This window comes from Anneissia japonica, unplaced genomic scaffold, assembly GCF_011630105.1.
Source record: "Anneissia japonica isolate Jap-2015-1 unplaced genomic scaffold, ASM1163010v1 scaffold287726_len2788222_cov184, whole genome shotgun sequence".
Lineage (NCBI taxonomy): Eukaryota > Metazoa > Echinodermata > Crinoidea > Comatulida > Comatulidae > Anneissia > Anneissia japonica.
Genome location: NW_022705125.1, coordinates 16047 through 34920, shown reverse-complemented (window position 1 = coordinate 34920; position 18874 = coordinate 16047). Strand labels below are relative to the sequence as shown.

The following is an 18874-nucleotide window of genomic DNA, read 5'->3' as shown; positions in this document are numbered from 1 at the left end:
AGATTAAACATCAATTCCTTTTCCTAAAGTATTCTGAGGTTATTGTTGTGTATAAACTGTAATTTAAGCTCTTTCCTTTGTCCTATCTCCTTAACGCATAAGCTCTCATAATAATTCCATTTTGAAATATCTCAAACGGGAAAAAAAATTACTTTTAATTGTAACAGATTCAGAATCTCTGAAATACATCAAATGTAAATGTTGAATGAATAAAACAAAATTGCTTGCAAATTTACGTTGTTTAAATCAACACCTATTGTGCAGTGGACAGTGTGGAATTCTTGACAGTCACCATTTCAGTCATTTCTCCAATACGTCATCTAGTGCTTGTGATGATTAAAATGCAATGATAGTTAATTCTACTCATCGTCTATTGTTTTAAATTTTCAACAGTCGCCGTTTCAATCATTTCTCCAATACATCATCTCTGTCTCTTATACACATCTAGATGTGTATAAGAGACAGACGAAAGACAGAAACTCCGCTTTTCAGTCGTCTTAGGCCCTTGCTTTTTGACAAACAATGACCTTTCAAAGGTCAAATTGCTATCAAGAATATGAATTGGCTGCTTCGCAGCAATAAGTATGGTACTAGCTAGCCGGCTGTAGTCGTAGTGGCCACTGGGTACATACAGTATCTGTCTCTTATACACATCTAGATGTGTATAAGAGACAGCATCCTAAAAACAAACAGTAGTCACTAAGACATACATCAGGTCATACCCAGGGAAGGGCACAGATCTGTTTTGAAAGGTGGAGGGGAGGGCATTTTGTGAGTCGACACCCACCTCAGCCCCACCATGGTTGGAGCTGAGGTGAGAAAATTTGAGGAAATAGTACCTCTAGATGGCCAGAAATTAAACATTTAGTAAAATTCATCATCATCACATCAAAATTAGTCAAAAAGAAGCGCCAAAAAAAAAATTCTCATCTTTTATTTTTTGCAACCATAGAGATCTTATTAATGTGTGTGTGATATACCATAGAAAACAAAGCTTAGAAACATTGTCTTTGAGTATGTACTGGACGTGATTTCACAACCATGGTGGGGCTGAGGTGAGAAAATTTGAGGAAATAGTACCTCTCGAGATGGCCGGAAATGACACTTTTATATAGTAAAATTCATCATCATAACATCACCATTATAGTCAAAATATCCAGGACAACTTAGGCCTAATTACAGCTTACTAAGCTTTAACTATATATACTTTAGTATGATCAACAAATCACAACTTTTTTTCGCATTTAGCACAATTTTCTTCACTTTTTATTGCTATTAATATTATTATCAATTATTACTATCATCATTATCATCATTGTTATTATTATTACTATTAGTAGTAGTATTATTTAACAAACATGAGCTTTTATCAGGGATTTTTGACAACCATAGAGATCTTACTCTTATTAATGTGTGTGTGATATACCATAGAAAAAAACCTTAAAAACATTGTCTTTGAGTATGTACTTTACATAGGGCTACTTCAAAAACGTGATTTCACAACCACCTCAGCCCCACCATGGCTGGGGCTGAGGTGAGAAAATTTGAGGAAATAGTACCTCCCGAGATGGCCGGAAATGACACTTTTATACAGTAAAATTCACCATCATCACATTACCATTATAGTCAAAATAAAACACCAACAAATTTCTCATGATCTTTTAGCAGGGATCTACTTAATATCCAGGACAACTTAGGCCTAATTACAGCTTACTAAGCTTTAACTATATGTGGCAAAGGCAAGCCAAACCAGTCACTCTTCGCAAATCGTGTTTCAGAGAAAATGGCCAAAATATGCTGGAATGTCAATTTTTTTTTAAATCTATTTTATTGCACTAAACTAACCTTTATATATCTACACATTATTCTATGCTGTTATTTCCCTCATTTTCAATGTTAAAACAACACTTTTTAAGGATTTAAAGATAGTTTCTGAATAAGAAATGCCTGAAATCATAAACTTTGAAGGCTATTTCTTTATATTTTTCTATAAACAGCTGTATGGTTAAACGCAATGATTTTTTTTACCATTTTATAGATATTATTTTACTCTCTAACATTGTATTAATAACTCAAAATCGATTTTTGCGACGAGTGACTGTCTTTGCCACATATATACTATATTATGATCAACAAATCACAACTTTTTAACGCATTTAGCACAATTTTCTTCACTTTTATTGTTATTAATATTAATATCAATTATTACTTTCGTCATCATCATCATTGTTATTATTATTATTATTATTATTACTATTAGTAGTATTATTATTAAACAAACATTTAAAGAAACTTGCAAAAGGATAAAAACGAAATCGAACCACAGTATCGCATTTCTATCTTAAAAGACCTGGCCTGAGATTTATGGATTTAAGATTTTTTTTAATCACGCTTAGGCCTATGTGTTCTATTAGGCCCATGTATAACATGTACTGATGCATATTTACATGTTTAGAAGTATTCATTTTGAGTGATCCCAGGAAAGAATTTGTATTGGCTCAAGAATAAGCTTTAAAATTTTAACACTGCGGCTCCCACGGCTCCCCCCCACCCACTGGATACGTCCCTGGCCCCTGGCAATACAGTATAATACGGTGCAAATTCAAACAACTGTTCTACCATTACCTATTCAGTTGTAAATGCCTCAGAATTTTAATCAGTTGACACAAATCGTTTAAATAACGATATATCTTTACGAGCAATACAGTATAATATGGTGTAAATTCAGTTGTAAATGCCTCCGACTTTGTCACACGTTTCTGTTGATCGCATTATTATTTTTTTGTTCCACTGATCTTTTACTAGGCCTACTTTTTCCCATGATTTATTTGCTTAGAGTTTTTTACACTAAAGTAGAAAAAAAAATCACCTCATTTGGGCATTCGACAAACTGTTTTAGTATAGTGGGTCGAAATTTGGCAAACTTGATTTCGGCCAACTTGGTTTTCATATTTGGGTCGGTATATTTGGTATTCAGCAAACTGGGTTTCGGTAATTTTGGATTTGGAAATCTCAGATTCGCCAAACTGGTCAAGTGCGATGCCCGATATCGTTTGCATTTTTTACTATTAAAGTAGGCCAGTGTTGAATTCAAGGGGTCAACTTGGGCTCCCGAAAATATGTGAACATTTTCAAAACATGGGAAAAACGAAAATTGCATTAAAATCTAAACCGGAGAATGCCATTTCCCACCAATAGAGGTGCCATAGTTATGGTGGGGCTGAAGAAGTCTAGCCTAGACCCCCCCCCCCCCCCCCCCCCCCGTATAAGAGACCATCCGCTTATTTAGAATTTCTGGATCCACCGTTGAAGTTTACCAAACAAACGAGAAGTGTATCATCATCGAACTATGAACTGTCACCAAAGAAAGTGGCTGCAATCTTTCTATAAAAAACTACACTTATCAGCAAAATTATCATCAACTCAATAAAAATAGGTAATACTCTATTGTTATCTGCTATCATTACTGCATAGTTATCTTTGTGGTCATATCCATACTGCAGGTTTAACAGGTAAACTCAGTAACAAGTACTTCCTATTCCTAATCAACTGCCTGCGACAAGTGTGGTGATGCCTAGGCTATCCAATGTGCTATTATTTTTATGTGTACAGTATTTCTGCAAGCAGTAATTATTCAGATTTATATTGAAAACTAAGTATATACTGTGTGATACTGAGTGAGAAACCTTAAGCTTGTTATGTGGCGTTAGAATCCTTGTATCTCGCACATAGGGTCATTGGTACCTCACAACTGGAACTGCTGCTACTACTGAGATTTCCAGAGGCTCTTTCGTACGAGAAGTGCCTTGGCAGATAACTTTCACAGTGCATAAAAACAATGAAATTATGAAATTATTGGAAGCCAAAGTTGTTGTTCTCGGTCAACAAGGTATGATCTTTATCATATTTTCACGTGCTAGTTAATTATGTTGATTAAACTAATATTACCAAAATCTAATCCAAAAACAGAAGCATAATAATTAGACCAAATAAAAAATTCTCCACGCACGGTATTTTTTAACTGTCTGACCTAATTTCAAGGTTTTTCATTTTATTTTATTTTTATTATTTTATTGTTATTTGCATTTTCTCGGTTGGTCTGTATTATTTCTTTGTAAAGCGCATAGGGGCAATGTGCAATATGCGCTATATAAATATAACATTATTATTATTTTTATTAAAGTCCGGTTTAAGATATCAACTTTATGAATTAAAGCCCGAAAAGCGGCCTTTTGAAACAACAACAAGAAGTAACATCTTTCATTAGGTTGTCACCTCCAATCTCTTGCCATGTACAAACTGGTCATACAATTATAGTGCTTTGAAATAAACTGACCTCTATGAATATCTCTCGTTATTTAGTGCTGCCAACAATTTTCTCATTATCTTTTATCGGGAATCTACTTAACACCGGTATCCAGGACAGCTTACTAAGCTTTAACTATATTATGACAGAGAAAATAGAACATTATGGTCAACAAATCACAACTTTTTTTTGCAGTAAGCACAATTTTCTTCACTTTTTATTGCTATTAATATTATTATCAATTATTACTATCGTCGTCATCATCATCATCATTGTTATTATTATTATTATTATTACTACTATTAGTAGTAGTATTATTAATCAAAAATTTAAAGAAACTTGCAAAAGGATAAAAACGAAATTGAACCACAGTATCGCATTTCTGTCTTAAAAGACCTGGCCTGAGATTTATGGATTTAAGATTTTTTTAAATCACGCTTAGGTTTATGTGTTCTATTAGGCCTATGTATAATGTGTACTGATGCATATTTACATGTTTAGAAGTATTCATTTTGAGTGATCCCAGGAAAGAGTTTGTATTGGCTCAAGAATAAGCTTTAAAATGTTAACACTGTGTACAAAGTGGGGGGGGGGGAGTCGCGGTTCCCACGGCTCCCCACCTGGATAAGTCCCTGTTGCATAGGCCTATATCATTAAATTTCTGGCAGCAAATTCATGCATTTTCATAGTAAAACTCACAATCTTTGAAAACAGATTTCTTCTCTTTGTGACTTCTTTTGTTCTTTTAAACAAGCATTTTAATTTTAATAACATATTTTGTGTGACATTACATCTTTCAACCCAGCAAAAGTTTAAAGGAAGCAGTATGGTAAGTGAGTACTGGTATAAATTGGGCCCAGATTCAAACCGAGCCAAGGTTTAAACATCAATGAAAAGGTAATTAGTAATAACTGTCAAACAATTCCAAACCACAAACCTCCAAAACTAACTTTGTTGAATTGACAAAAAGTTATTATGGAAAATTGGTTAAATCACAAAACAAGTTTAGGTTCAATAGCAAGGACATCGGACAATTAAGCCAAATGCAGTTTTCGCGATAGGCTACTTCATTCATATACAATACTCTTCTGAAAAAAATATGTGTAAAGATTGAACACAATTTTTTTATTGGGCCTTTTTTCTACTTGGTTTTGTATGTTTTATAACCATACCCATTTGTGGGTGTGACCCCATCATTCTATAGGCAGGGGTCCAAAGTTGGAAGAAGTCACTCGAAGGGGCATTAGGACCTACTGCATGGTGAAGTGTTGCTGATCAACGCAAGTAGAACACACTTTTCTTTTCCCTCAACGTTATATCAAATAAAAATTGTAACGAAGATCGTAGAAGATCGTAAACGATGCAACCATCAGTAGAAAAGGCTCTCCTAAAAATATTAAATGTTTTCATTCCTGGAGGAAATATAGAACGAATGCAACTCTGAAATGAAGATGACCCAATAAAGGTAAAAACATCAAATCATGGCCTCCCTCTCTTTATTCTATGTTACTTAGATAATCGGTGCATCTGTTGGGTTTTGGAGAAAACTTATTTCATAAGATTATCCAATAAAATAGGACTATGATTGCAGATTTCCTTCTTATGTGGTTAATCAAATGTTTATAAAATTTGTTCATTCCTGGAGGAAATATAGAATGAATGCAACTCCAAAATGAAGATAACCCAATAAAGGTAAAAACATCAAATCATGGCCTCCCTCACTTTATTCTATGTTACTTAGATAATCGGTGCATCTGTTGGGTTTTGGAGAAAACTTATTGCATAAGATTATCCAATAAAATAGGACTATGATTGCAGATTTCCTTCTTATGTGGTTAATCAAATGTTTATAAAATTTGTTCATTCCTGGAGGAAATATAGAATGAATGCAACTCTGAAATGAAGATGACCCAATAAAGGTCAAAACATTAAACCATGGCATCCCTCTCCTTATTCAGGGTTACCTTCTTTCTATGTTATTTAGATAATCAGTGCATCTGTTGGGTTTTGGCGAAAACTTGTTGCATAAGATTATCCAATATAATAGGATTATGATTGCGGACTTTCCTTCTTATGTGGTTTATCAAATTTTAAAATGTCAATATGCTTAATCCTTGTCTGAAAGCATTCCTTCTGTAAAAATGTGACCCCATGCACAAAGATGTCAATGTCACTACCTGAGGATTACATGGGGTTAGACCAGGCTTGACCTTTGCACTTGGATCTCATAATGGAGTAGATTAGGTTAAAGAATTTTATTAAATATTTTAGTTAAAACTCTGGAATAGTAGTTACTGGAAAGTTGTTCCAGCTCAGAATGGCTCTATAAAAATGGATTTCTTGACATCATGAATTGCAAAAATTACTCATAAGAAAGTTTTTTTCACAGGAATTTACAAGTCCTTGAAGACATTTATTAAAAGTTAATAATTGTCTGAATTTTCCAGCTAATCTTTAAAAACAGTCCCAAAGTTATGATAATAATTTAACTTTAAAATATGATCCTCATCAACTAACATTTTATTCAGTTACAGTCCTTTTTCATTTTTCATATTCTATTGTATGTTTTGAAACAATTTTGAAAACAAATACATTTTGTATTAAAGTGTATTTTATATGAAAGTATAACACATTAATAAAAACTGCTATTGAGACTATTGCTATTTTCCAGTGCTGTTATCAGAGTGCTGATGCCACATAAGAAACATCTGTTCCTACAGTACTGTAAGTGTTTAAGTTGCAGGCTTACATAAATGAGTTGATTCAGGCCTTCTAAACACTTGCAGAAAATCCAGGATATTTTTGTTGGGAGTGGGGCACATGAACTCCCAAAGCAAGATCTATGATCCAAGGGAAAACAGTATTGGTATTTCTTTACATGAGTTTCAGAAATTTTAATCTCATATCTACATGATTTCAAACTTTGCCAAAAGAGTAGAGGATGGAGTCATTACCTAATGCACCCCTGGATCCACCATCGTCTGCATTCTTGGTTGAAATGAACAAGATTATATGAAAAAAACAAGAATGTCACTACCACAGAGTCTTAAGCTCTGTCTAGATTATCAAATTTTCTTTGACAAAAACTGTTGTATGCCCATATATAGCCATGATGTGCCTATATATGGTCATGGTGTGATGTCATCATGACCATATTTAGGCATGTCACATGTTTTTTTCAAATAAAACTTGATAGTCTAGACAGGGCTTGGAAGTCCCAGTTGGTTTGACCCTCATAAAATAAAAAGTATAATAATAAACAAACTAATATTTACAAATTATTGCTTGAGAGATGAAACGTGATTCAAAGATGTTTGATGGATCATGCTCAGAATACCAGCACTCATCCCAATACAAAGACGAATACCCGTACGCCATTAGAAACCGAGCCCAGATAAGCCTTCAATGGAGTCAGTTTAGCCAACTCAATGCAGCAGTTTCCGGCTTGTGAAATGGTTCCTATACTAATCTAATCTCCCCATAGCCACTCGCATAGTCCTAGTTAATCTGTTTTGGATTCTATATTCTGTGTTTTATGAATACCTGATAAATGACCTTAGTAATGATTTCAACCTTTATAATATACAGTATTTTGGCAAATGGAAATTGATTTTGTTTCATACAAGACAACATAAGCTCCGTAGGGCCAACTAAGCACACCCCTATCCTTTTACCCATACACAATATAAATCTTCAATATTCACAGTCACCTGTCAGTACCAATACTAAAATTAAATAGATTACAATATAATAAACCTTTAAAAGAAACTCTAATGTAAGAAGGCATGATGTCACATTGTTACTATGCTTACATGATAATATTTGTACCTTCTCTTAACATTACTTCACATTACTTGTAGTTCTATTGAAAGGAAATAAATTAAATGAAAAAAAATATAAGTACATACAGAACTAAGCAAAGACCTTAATAATAACAACATAGCACTCTCCACATTTATATGTAACAAGACAGAAGTGTCCATTCACACAGAAAGCAACAGAAAGATAGAAAGTAATTGTAATTGAGGGAGGGCATCTTAGTTGTCACCATGGTTGATTTGTGAATTTGCACAAAGATCATAGATGTCAAAGTTGAAAAATAATTTCAATGCAAGGGTGCGCCCTACAATACTACTACTACTAGTTTAGTCAAAAGCACTTTTTGTTATACAGCTATAAAAGCTGGGAATCAACTTCCCACATCAGTTAAAGCAATTTCTAGTTTTCATTTATTTAAAGTAAAGTTAAAAAATTACCTTGCCACTTGTACAATATGAGACTACCTTAAAATGTAATCATCTTGCTTATTAATAACATTCTCCTCCACAATGAAAATCATTTGTTGTTCATGTAATCCTTTTGGTGTTAAAAGTAACCCATTGGAAATAAGTCATCCCTTAACTTTATGGGTATTCCTTGGCTTTGATGTTTTTTTTTTTTTCTTTTTCACTTTTGGTTTTAAGTCTTGTAAATTTAAGTAATGCTTGATAATTGTTGTTTTATGTATCTCTGTCGATTGTTGATGTTTCCAATTTAATGACTGGATTTTATCGTAATTGTTTTAATATGTAATGACCGGATTTTATTGTAATTTGATATTGGAATGATTTTCATGTATTTTAATTGTCTGTTTTGTTGTATATAAAGCCGATTAAAATCAAATCAAATACACTGCGTTGTTACAGCAGTTGCACATACTGTTTGGTACTAAGCTCTAAATCTAAATTCTAAAATCTAAATTTTTGTAGAGTATTGTCTCCATTTTGTTCAGTTAATAAAATCATCTGTAGCTGATAGCCACTGAAATGATCGTACTCAATTTTCCTTCTTATAGTCTAAATATCAAAAAACTTTTATTTTATTTATTAAAAATTTGTTGCGATATATAAATACACATTGACCAGGGGTGCAACTAGAAATGACCAACACAACAAGTGGTCATCTCCAAATCCCTGGCCAACAATAATACGATAAAACATATAAAATACAATAACATATACAGTAAAATATAAGGAAGAAAAATATTCATGATCAATAAAATAATTAAAAAGAGAAGTTTTAAAAGGAACTTGGGAATGGAAGTCAAGAGGAAGATTGTTCCAGAGTTTTGCTGCTTCGACATAGAAGGAATTCTGGAAATATCTATCAGAAAAATAGATCAAATATTTGAAAATAAATTTTATAGTCTTTTTTTTGTATCTATATTTGGCACAAAGTATGAATACGGAATGAATGTTTAGACATCGGCTGATACTATAAGTGATATGTGTAATATTTTTGGTTGGCACACATACACAACCAGGATGCAATAACAGGCACGATAATGTGATATCACTATTTACTAATAGAAATTATTAGAGCAATTGGCTTGCGCGAGAGATATTTTTTTATATAACGCATCCCTCTTGGGAAAGTCCAGGGGCATGCTCCAACATACACATTTGTTTTCCCTAGATGCCCAGGAATGCATTTTCCATCACTTTGGGATTTGCTTTTACAACAAAATCTGTTTCAAGTTTGCTTATTTCTGACACCTAAATAACAGACTGTCGATATAGCATTGTATGCATCAATGATGTACTGTTGCCTTTGGTAACAAAACTGCCCAACGTGCAATACCTTCCGCAACTAGACACACAGCATGCACCCAGAAAATTGAAAGCTACAACATACACATTTGTTTTCCCTCTTGGGAAAGTCCAGGGGCATGCTCCAACATACACATTTGTTTTCCCTAGATGCCCAGGAATGCATTTTCCATCACTTTGGGATTTGCTTTTACAACAAAATCTGTTTCAAGTTTGCTTATTTCTGACACCTAAATAACAGACCATCGATATAGCATTGTATGCATCAATGATGTACTGTTGCCTTTGGTAACAAAACTGCCCAACGTGCAATACCTTCCGCAACTAGACACACAGCATGCACCCAGAAAATTGAAAGCTACATAAAAAAAAATGAGTTAGTTGACCAATTACCCAGAAAGTTATCTACAGAATGTCAATTAAAATGATCTAGGATAACTTCTCCTATCTAATTGGTTGGATCCTCTATTCAACATTCAAAGACGGTGACATGAACGCCATCAGCGTGTGTTCACTAATGTTATCAGACAGCGCATGGGTTAAACATGAGACATTCCAGGTAGTAAGTGCAGCCTGGTACGACCGAGGAAGTACTGTATGTAACATTGAACAACAAAGCCCATTTCTTATCGATTTTATCGTCATAAATAAAACATTTGTTCATTTTGTTACATTTTTATGCTTATTTCAAAGTTTTGGATCTTCAACAAAAGAGCATGAGAGCTGGGGCCTAAAATCATTAGACTTAGTTCAGTATCAAGTTTAAGCGAGTAAAACCAACCTCATAAAGACTCCAAAAGTATGTTTACAACAGGAGGGTAGAAATAACACTGGACAGGAAGGAAAGGTCGACAACTCTGATTTAAGATGTGCACCGTCACCACTTCAGCTTTGTCAATTATACTACTCTACATTGGTACGTAGCAGATTCAAGATTGGCCGAGCAGGCCCAGGCCCATTAAATTTTTCAAAATAATTTTTCAAAATGGAGAAAAAAATAAAATTATAATCAATATACAAGTCTGAGCGTGCCATTTCCGGCCCTCTGGAGGTGCTGTAATCATAAATTTTCTAGTCTCATCCCCAAGGTGGGCTGAGGTGGGACTTATTTCCAATTTCTGGATTTGCCATTGGGTAGTTAAATCAGAGTCTTTAGAAGTAGAGAAGTAAAAACTGGTGGTTCTGATATGTGGAAAGCATGTATGAACTTAATAGTAAGCACTGCATGGTTAATTACTGCAGTTATATTTATGCACCACTGCAGTTCATTCAATCACTTAATACTTTTCAAAGAAATATCTGACAAATTTTGTCTCGGTAAAAACTGACAAGATTCAAAGGATAGACTCTAAAGAATAATTGACTTTCGCAAGTCTTTCTATTTACCAGTTCATTTAGGTAGTGATCCATCAAATTTTGACTAAAATTGAAAATAACAAATTCTATACATGACACTATATTTAGCAATTGTAACGTCATGCTTAGTCTAGCACAATTAACTATTAAAATATTAATGGTATTTTAAATAAACCTAAATTGTATCTTCCATTGTAACATAGTTCAAACATTTAGGTGAAGAAAGATAGTTAGTGTATATGTAGGTAATAAAAATATCTATCCGTTTATTAACCTTTCAGTATGATGTTTATTTAATCTACCTTACAGAAGGTGGGTATAAGCATAAAGAGGTGAATGTTTTGAGCAAACAAGGCTCTTGGTGGATTTCTGGATGAGCACAATAGGAATCTTGTATCTAGAGCTGATCCACGTGGGATAGGCCTTTGAAAATCTGGATCTATAAACTCCCACATATTTAATCTTTAACAGTTAAAAAGGATAAGCTATTATAAGGAAACACTGCTACAACCCTAAAAATAAAATCCCATTAAAAAAAAAAAAAAAAAAAATATATATATATATATATATATGAATGGGATGAATGATTGGTTTGGCAGGAAACAACTTGATGTAAACAAATTTTTAACACATTGACTGAACATAAAGCTCTAGATTTGTTGGTCATTCTCTAAGGACATACAAAGCAATAAAAATATACCAATAAAAATATACCAATCTCAGATAAATCACACTGTTCTTTCTAGTGTACAGTACCCAATACTGACCAGGCCCGTATTTAGGGGGGGTTCGGGGGTTTGTCCGAACCCCCCACCCCGACGCGGGAGATGGAGTTAAGTGAAAATTTTTATTTTTATTTCTTTTTTCCAATTTTTCATGGCAGCTCGTACGCTAACACACTTATAATAAAATTTTATTTTACTGTTTATTTTGAAATCCACAATTTCGGAATCGGAGGGTTCGCTAGGTATAAAAAAGTCTCGCCTTTTTTAAAGCACTAAAAATGTATATCTATTTATACTGTAAAAGGGCCTGAGGCCTATCACACTGAATAAAGTCCCCATTTAGGGGAGAGAAGAAGTATGTGGGTTTTGATAAGGAGTTCCGCATAGTCCCAAAACCCGAACCAACCCATTGAAATTCCTAAATACGGGCCTGCTGACCCAAGTGGGAGGGGCTCTAAAAAATCTGGATCTATAAACTCCCACATGTTTGATCTTAAATAATTAAAAGGGATAAGCTATTATAAGGAAAAACTGTTGCAACCCAAAAATAAAATCCCATAAAAATATATGGAAATACTGCAGGATAATAATAATAATAATAAGTGGGATTTGTAAAGGGCATAATACATAATAATAGGATGAATGATTGGTATGACAATTGTTATGGCCATTTCGCATTATTTTGCTTTCATGCTGCTACGGCAAACGCGCATATGTTTTATACGCGCATGCGTCGAGAATGATACAAAAGTATCTTTCAGTTCGGTCTAAGATTCATCTGTTTCATCGACCCCTAGCCAAGCACACCTTGTAAGTAGGCTTAATTTTATAATATATAAACATAACTTAATTATAATATAATCTTAATGTTTAGATGATCGCTTTAGCATGTATTCTTAATATAAGACTTGCATGCCAATACATGATACGAGGACCAATGCTTAAGTCTTATTAATTGTTAATATGATTAGTTAACTGTGAGATTACCGTTACTTATTATCTATTGTTACTATTACCATATGGTTTATATTGGAAGTAATAAAGATAACCAGCAACGCATTGAGAAAATCGGTTTTAATGTTTTATTGGGGTAGAAATAGACGAAACTATATTTTTAACACATTGACTGAACAGAAAGCTCTAGATTTTTTGGTCATTCTCTACAAACATGCAATAACAAAAATATCCCATTCTCAAATCAATCACTGTTTTCTAGCCCGTCCCTACACCAAGTTATTTTCGAGCAATGGCCTACAGGATTTATAATTTGCTTATCAATAAAGATGTCAGAAATTTCTAAGGTTTAAAATATCAACACTTTGCTGGCCACTTGTCAAAAAGTACTCAATTTCTAGCGTTAAGAATTCTATTAGGAATAATGAATAAATTTGAAGTAGAATAAATCAATTTACAAGATTAAAAGAACTAACAACAGATGAATAGGCCTCTGAGCCTATATAGCCTATTTTATATTTGTATTTGTCAGGATACACTTTCAATACAAAAGCACTGGTCTTCATAATGGACAAGCTTTACTTAAACAAGGTTCAGAATAAACTAATAATAAGCACAATTACAACTAAGAATAAGCATGTATACATATTGAACCCTTAACAAAGGGTAATTGAAATAAATGCAATAAAAATTAATTACAGATTACACAGGCTATAAAATCATGGTTCAAAATAATGAATCAGAAATTTTTAAAGCATTCAAGTTTGGATTTATTTTTAATTTCATTTTGCAAACTATTCTGTTGCTTAATAGATCTGTATTAAAGGTTCTTTTTTCTTAAATAGGGCGATTATTCCAATTTGGTACAAATAAAGTGTCTATTGATCTGTGTCTAATTTTAAAACATATTTGTCCTTAATGAGCAATTTAATGGTTTTCTAGATTTTTCCACAAATGTAACAACTCTACAATCTCAAACCTCTATCTTCTGCCCTCTATGGACTTCATAAGCAAGTTTAGACTCGCATCTCCTCTTCACTCAGTTCACCCACATCCTTCTTATTAGTCATTATCAAATTGTCAGCCACCCAGACCTACCATGCCACAAACAATAAGCCTGTAATTAACCATTAAACACTCAACAAACAGCTGGGTAATGGTCTCCTCAACTTCTGGCACATACATTTTTTTTTTCTGGCCTGGTATGATTGATTATGAAATACAATTATGAATTGTTTCCTATTTCTTAGTTTATCTCACAGCCTTTTTCTTTGTCACCAAATTTTGCCTTTTGTTATTTGCTAATAAAATCAATAAATATGGTACTAAATATATTGGTAAAATTTCTATTCTACTTCAAAATCAATTGAGAGATAAATACACTTGATTAAACACAAACAGCAAACTTGCCATCGTTTAGAATTTCCTTGACCCACATAAAAAATCTAGGTGATGAGAATTTAAAAATACAGTACTGTAATGGAAAACTGATCATGTGATCATATCATGAGTCAAGGCACATATAAATACATCTCAAGAAGATTTTTTGAGACATTTTAAATAAGTATCATGAAGCACCCAAAGAACTGTTTGTTAAATTTTGTGTTTGGTCTGACTGATAAGGCCTGTCTGGCAGAGTTTAAGCCTTCCTGCCTCCTCCTACATCACCACTATCCAAGCTCTTGTGCAAAAAAATGCTCACGCTGTAAACAACCATTGTAGCATTATGGCGCCAGGTTTTTCCCAAAGAGGCCGTCGTCAGGCATCACTCAAAATCTTTCAGAAGTAGTCCAGGTACAGTAGCAAAAACTCAAAAAAATATGACAATTTAGGGGTTTCAAAGGCTTATTTAATCAATTTTTTAGTCTACTATAGTCAACTATATGTAGAAAATACATATAATTCTTTTTTTTCTCCCCAATGAATTGTGGTTTTTCTCCCAGACTGAGGGGGCCAGCTCTTCCCATCAGGGGCCCTGGCAATAAATTATTATTATTATTATTATTTTTATAAATATTGTTTAAAGGTTTGCATGGTAAAATAATATATTTAATGCTCGCAGTACACCACATAGATAGTTCTGAAAAGAACTCATGTTTATTGAGAACGTCGCAATGTTTCGATTGAGTTGCTTTAATCGTTTTCAGTAGCATAATATCTGCAGAGAAACCGAAAACCAAACAGGAAAATACTTACATGTTTGGATAGTGAGAACTTGCTGCTGGATTGGTGGAAAGCTAAATGTATAATATATTATTATAAAGTTATTATAATTAGCATTTTGGCCAAGAACAAGAACAGTGCTCAAAAGGTTTCTGGTATGAATCCGACATTAATCAATATTGTCTCTGCCCTGCTTTCTTCACTGCAATTGACTGGGCACATTTGGCCTACTTCTTTTCTCGAACTCAAACTGGCCTAAATGATGACATCATCCTGCCCATATATGGATGTGATGGCATCATCATGCCGATGGGCATATCACACTTACTGTATTTTGTCTCATAAACTTGATAAGTGTGAACGGAGCTTTAAATGTAGTTTATGGATAGTTGATGGTGACCTAGGGCTGGTGACCTAGGGCTTGGGACATCAGGCTGCGTCTATCACAAATTAAAATACAATACATTACATTAAAGTTGAATCTGCTTCTGAATTTGAAGGATTGAGAAGGTGCATATTTAGTCCCGTTATAGTGATTGCGCAGCGATGTTACGCTTTAGTAATAAGACATTGATAAATAACTTTCTGTAATACACAGATCCGTTGGGAATTAATGCAGAGGTATGGGAAGATGTATAAATATTGAAGACTGAATGGATCTTCTACTTTCATAAATCATGTATGGAAAAATTAGGAAACCTGTCAACCATTGAAAAAATGGAAATACAGGAACGGATAACAAATAGATCTTGACGTGATTCAAGGATTGCTCGGTGATAAAATCGAGATGGGATGCTGAATCGATCAAGATCTCGCATCAAAAGAAATGGACTAGAAAATGAATTATGCAAGGATGTACAGCTAGCAACTACTCAATCCTAAATGCCAAAAATAATAAATGTAATATTTGTAATGATAATGAGCTATTTATCAACATTTATATGGTTTCTTTCTGTTTTAGAATTCTCAACTTTAAGCTGTTTCATTTCTGAGCAAACCTGAATGTTGAAATTGGTATGCAGTAGTTGGGACATCAGTTTGGAAGGGATGGATAAAAAGTAAAAGTTGGAAAAGGCCATAAGTAGGGGGGGGGGGAAGCAGATGAATGGAGAAGAAAACATGAATACCATTGCTATGCTGGCAAATGCTCTAATGATACCAGTAAACTAAATTCACTGAAAATATTACTGAACAGATTCGGTAGAGTTCTGCTCTCTATAGATTTAACAGCTCAAAATGAAATCAGAGTACAGTAACTGCAACTGATATAGTAAATTTTTAAAATGTCATTTGTGCTAAATTACTGTGTATATATAATTTTTTATTATAGGGTTATTTTCTCTTTGAACATTTGTGTTTATCATGCTCTTAAAATCGTTTATTCATAACTCAATTTACATATGCAATACTGATTTAAGACTAACAAACTTTTGTAAATATATCTCAATGTCATATCATACTGTGTGTATATTCTGTATTATTTATGTCCTTTGATTATTATATGTATGTAATTTTGCATTAGGAAGAATTTTACTTTTATTTCATTTTCAAAGTGACAATAAAAGGATCTTGTATCTTGCTACGACTTTCTTGTTGCTTTGCATGTATGATGTATACAGTATATTGTGGATTACTTTCTTTTCTCCCATTTTGATATATGCTATTTTTGATCTGTTTAAATTTACTACACTTTTGTTTATAATCTTGAATTACTTTATTAGGTAAACTGGACCATTTTCAGTGGTGAATCCAGGAGGGGCCTAGGGTGGGACTTTCAGAGATAGAGGGTCAACCTACTTCAGCCCCACCATGGTTGGGGCTAAGTTAAGAAAAACTATGGTTATGGCACCTCTAATTGCATTGTCAGGTTTAAAGGTTAATAATAATTTTTTTTTTCTCCATTTCCTTTTACAATTTTGACAAATTTATTGAGGGACCAGGTCAAAGTGTGACAGGGCTATAATATTATGACTTTGTTATTAGTTTTCAATCTTAAATTAGAAAAGACATTATCTTTGTCAATGAACAAGGTAGGCATAATAATAATACCATAATATTGATGTTGTCATGAACATCCTTTAAATTCAAAATCAAAAGTTTTGTAGCAAAAAAATTTATAACTCAGGGCGATATAAAATTAATTAAAGCCTTAAAATGAGAAAAATTAAGATGTAAAATGTAGGATTAAGCTATGGAGTTATTATAGTACTGTATATTGTCTTGTGTTGAATGAGAAATTTTATGGGAAAAGTGAGAAAAGTAACCCAACGGCAATATGAATCTATATCCTAAATGGCACTATTCAAGTACAATGAATGATAATAACCTTCAAGTTTAAAGTATTCTGCACTCTAAACGAGGGGCTTAGATCTCAGCTCAACTACAAATGATGTGATTATTCTACCATGCTATGCATCTCATCCACATTAAAAATCAGCATTTGAATTAATAATTATAAACGTACTTAAAAATTGTTGGGTTGTTTGCATCATGCACCAAGGTCAGCTATTTATCATTTACCTGCTGAAGAAACATCGTCATTCACAAAAATTTGAATTTTAGATTCTTCCTCATTGCAGAACCCATCAGACAATCTACATTATTAACAGTGGTGTACATAGGGTATTGACATGGGGCTAATAATGGGGAGGAGCAAAAAGGTTAAGCTGGGAGAGGGGAAGGGGAAGTTAGGTGTGGGGTTGCTAGCTGGAAAAATAAGATGATTTCAAACAATTCCCCAAATATAAACATGCCCCCAAATGCACCTCCAAAATCAACCCAATTTCCTGTTGAATGCATTACACAATAGTTGGCTATGAAACAAACAACAGAGGGCAGCATACTAGAAAATATTTTCTGGGGAACTTTGGATTTCAAAATGGGCAACCAGGAAATCAAGTTTCTTCTGTCAACTCTTCAGGGTAAACATATTTTTTATTTGGTATTCAATCTACAGTACATTCTATCTATAAATAAATGACATACTGTGTGAAAAATACACAAAAACTGAATTTATTAAAGCATTCAGTGATGAAGTGTTCATGAAAAAAAAAAAAATTTTTCAAACATATTTATACTCACAATCTGTAACATCCAAAAATATGTGATTTTAGGAATGATCTAAGTGTTAGTTTCATTATTTTGTAAGTATTGCTATTACTAATTAAAGTAAACAATTATTTTGGTAAATACTTGTAAATAAGCAATTTATTGGTTAATTTTTTAAAGTTATTTCTAGATTTTTGTTTTATTGTGGTAATACAATATTATTTAATTAACAATTTGACTGGTCAATAAACATTTCAAATTGTAAGGCACCCACATTTAGTGCGATACCTATCAATATGCTAGGCAATATAGAAAGCTTTTAACGACTTATGTCCTTATATAATAAACAATACAGCAGTATCTATTAAAGTAGTTCTTATATCCTTATATAATCAGCCATGTACCATTGAAGCAGTATCTATTTACGTACTTCTTATTTCTTTATATAATCAGCAAAGCAGCAACAGATATTTAAGTGCTTTGGGGGTGGGGTCTGTATATAATTGACAATGCAGCAGTATCTATTTAAGTACTTCTTATATACTTATTATATTATAAGGATAATATATAATTAAAACCATAAATAGTAAAGCAGCAAATTTAATTAGCAAACTGCAGCATTGCTGATTATTATGGCTTTAATCCTGCAAAATGCCAAGATATATTTCTTCCATATAACAACTCTGCTCCTTCCTAAGATTTGGTTTTGTAATTGGCCGAGTGAAATTGAAATG

The 18874-nt window shown here is 33.2% G+C and overlaps 1 protein-coding gene and 1 long non-coding RNA gene across 2 annotated transcripts in view; one reads left to right on the top strand and one right to left on the bottom strand.

Annotated features, from left to right (window-relative positions):
* The first annotated feature begins 3344 nt into the window (after window positions 1-3344).
* LOC117105272 lies at window positions 3345-18500 on the top strand. Its single transcript, XR_004444877.1, has 2 exons — window positions 3345-3889; window positions 15691-18500. It is a non-coding gene; the product is annotated as an uncharacterized LOC117105272 (long non-coding RNA).
* The window catches only part of LOC117105270 (dihydrofolate reductase-like), a gene marked incomplete in the record, with an annotated part of 16231 nt that continues 15364 nt past the window's right edge, over window positions 18008-18874 (bottom strand). Inside the window, 1 exon segment of the mRNA XM_033246377.1 lies at window positions 18008-18872.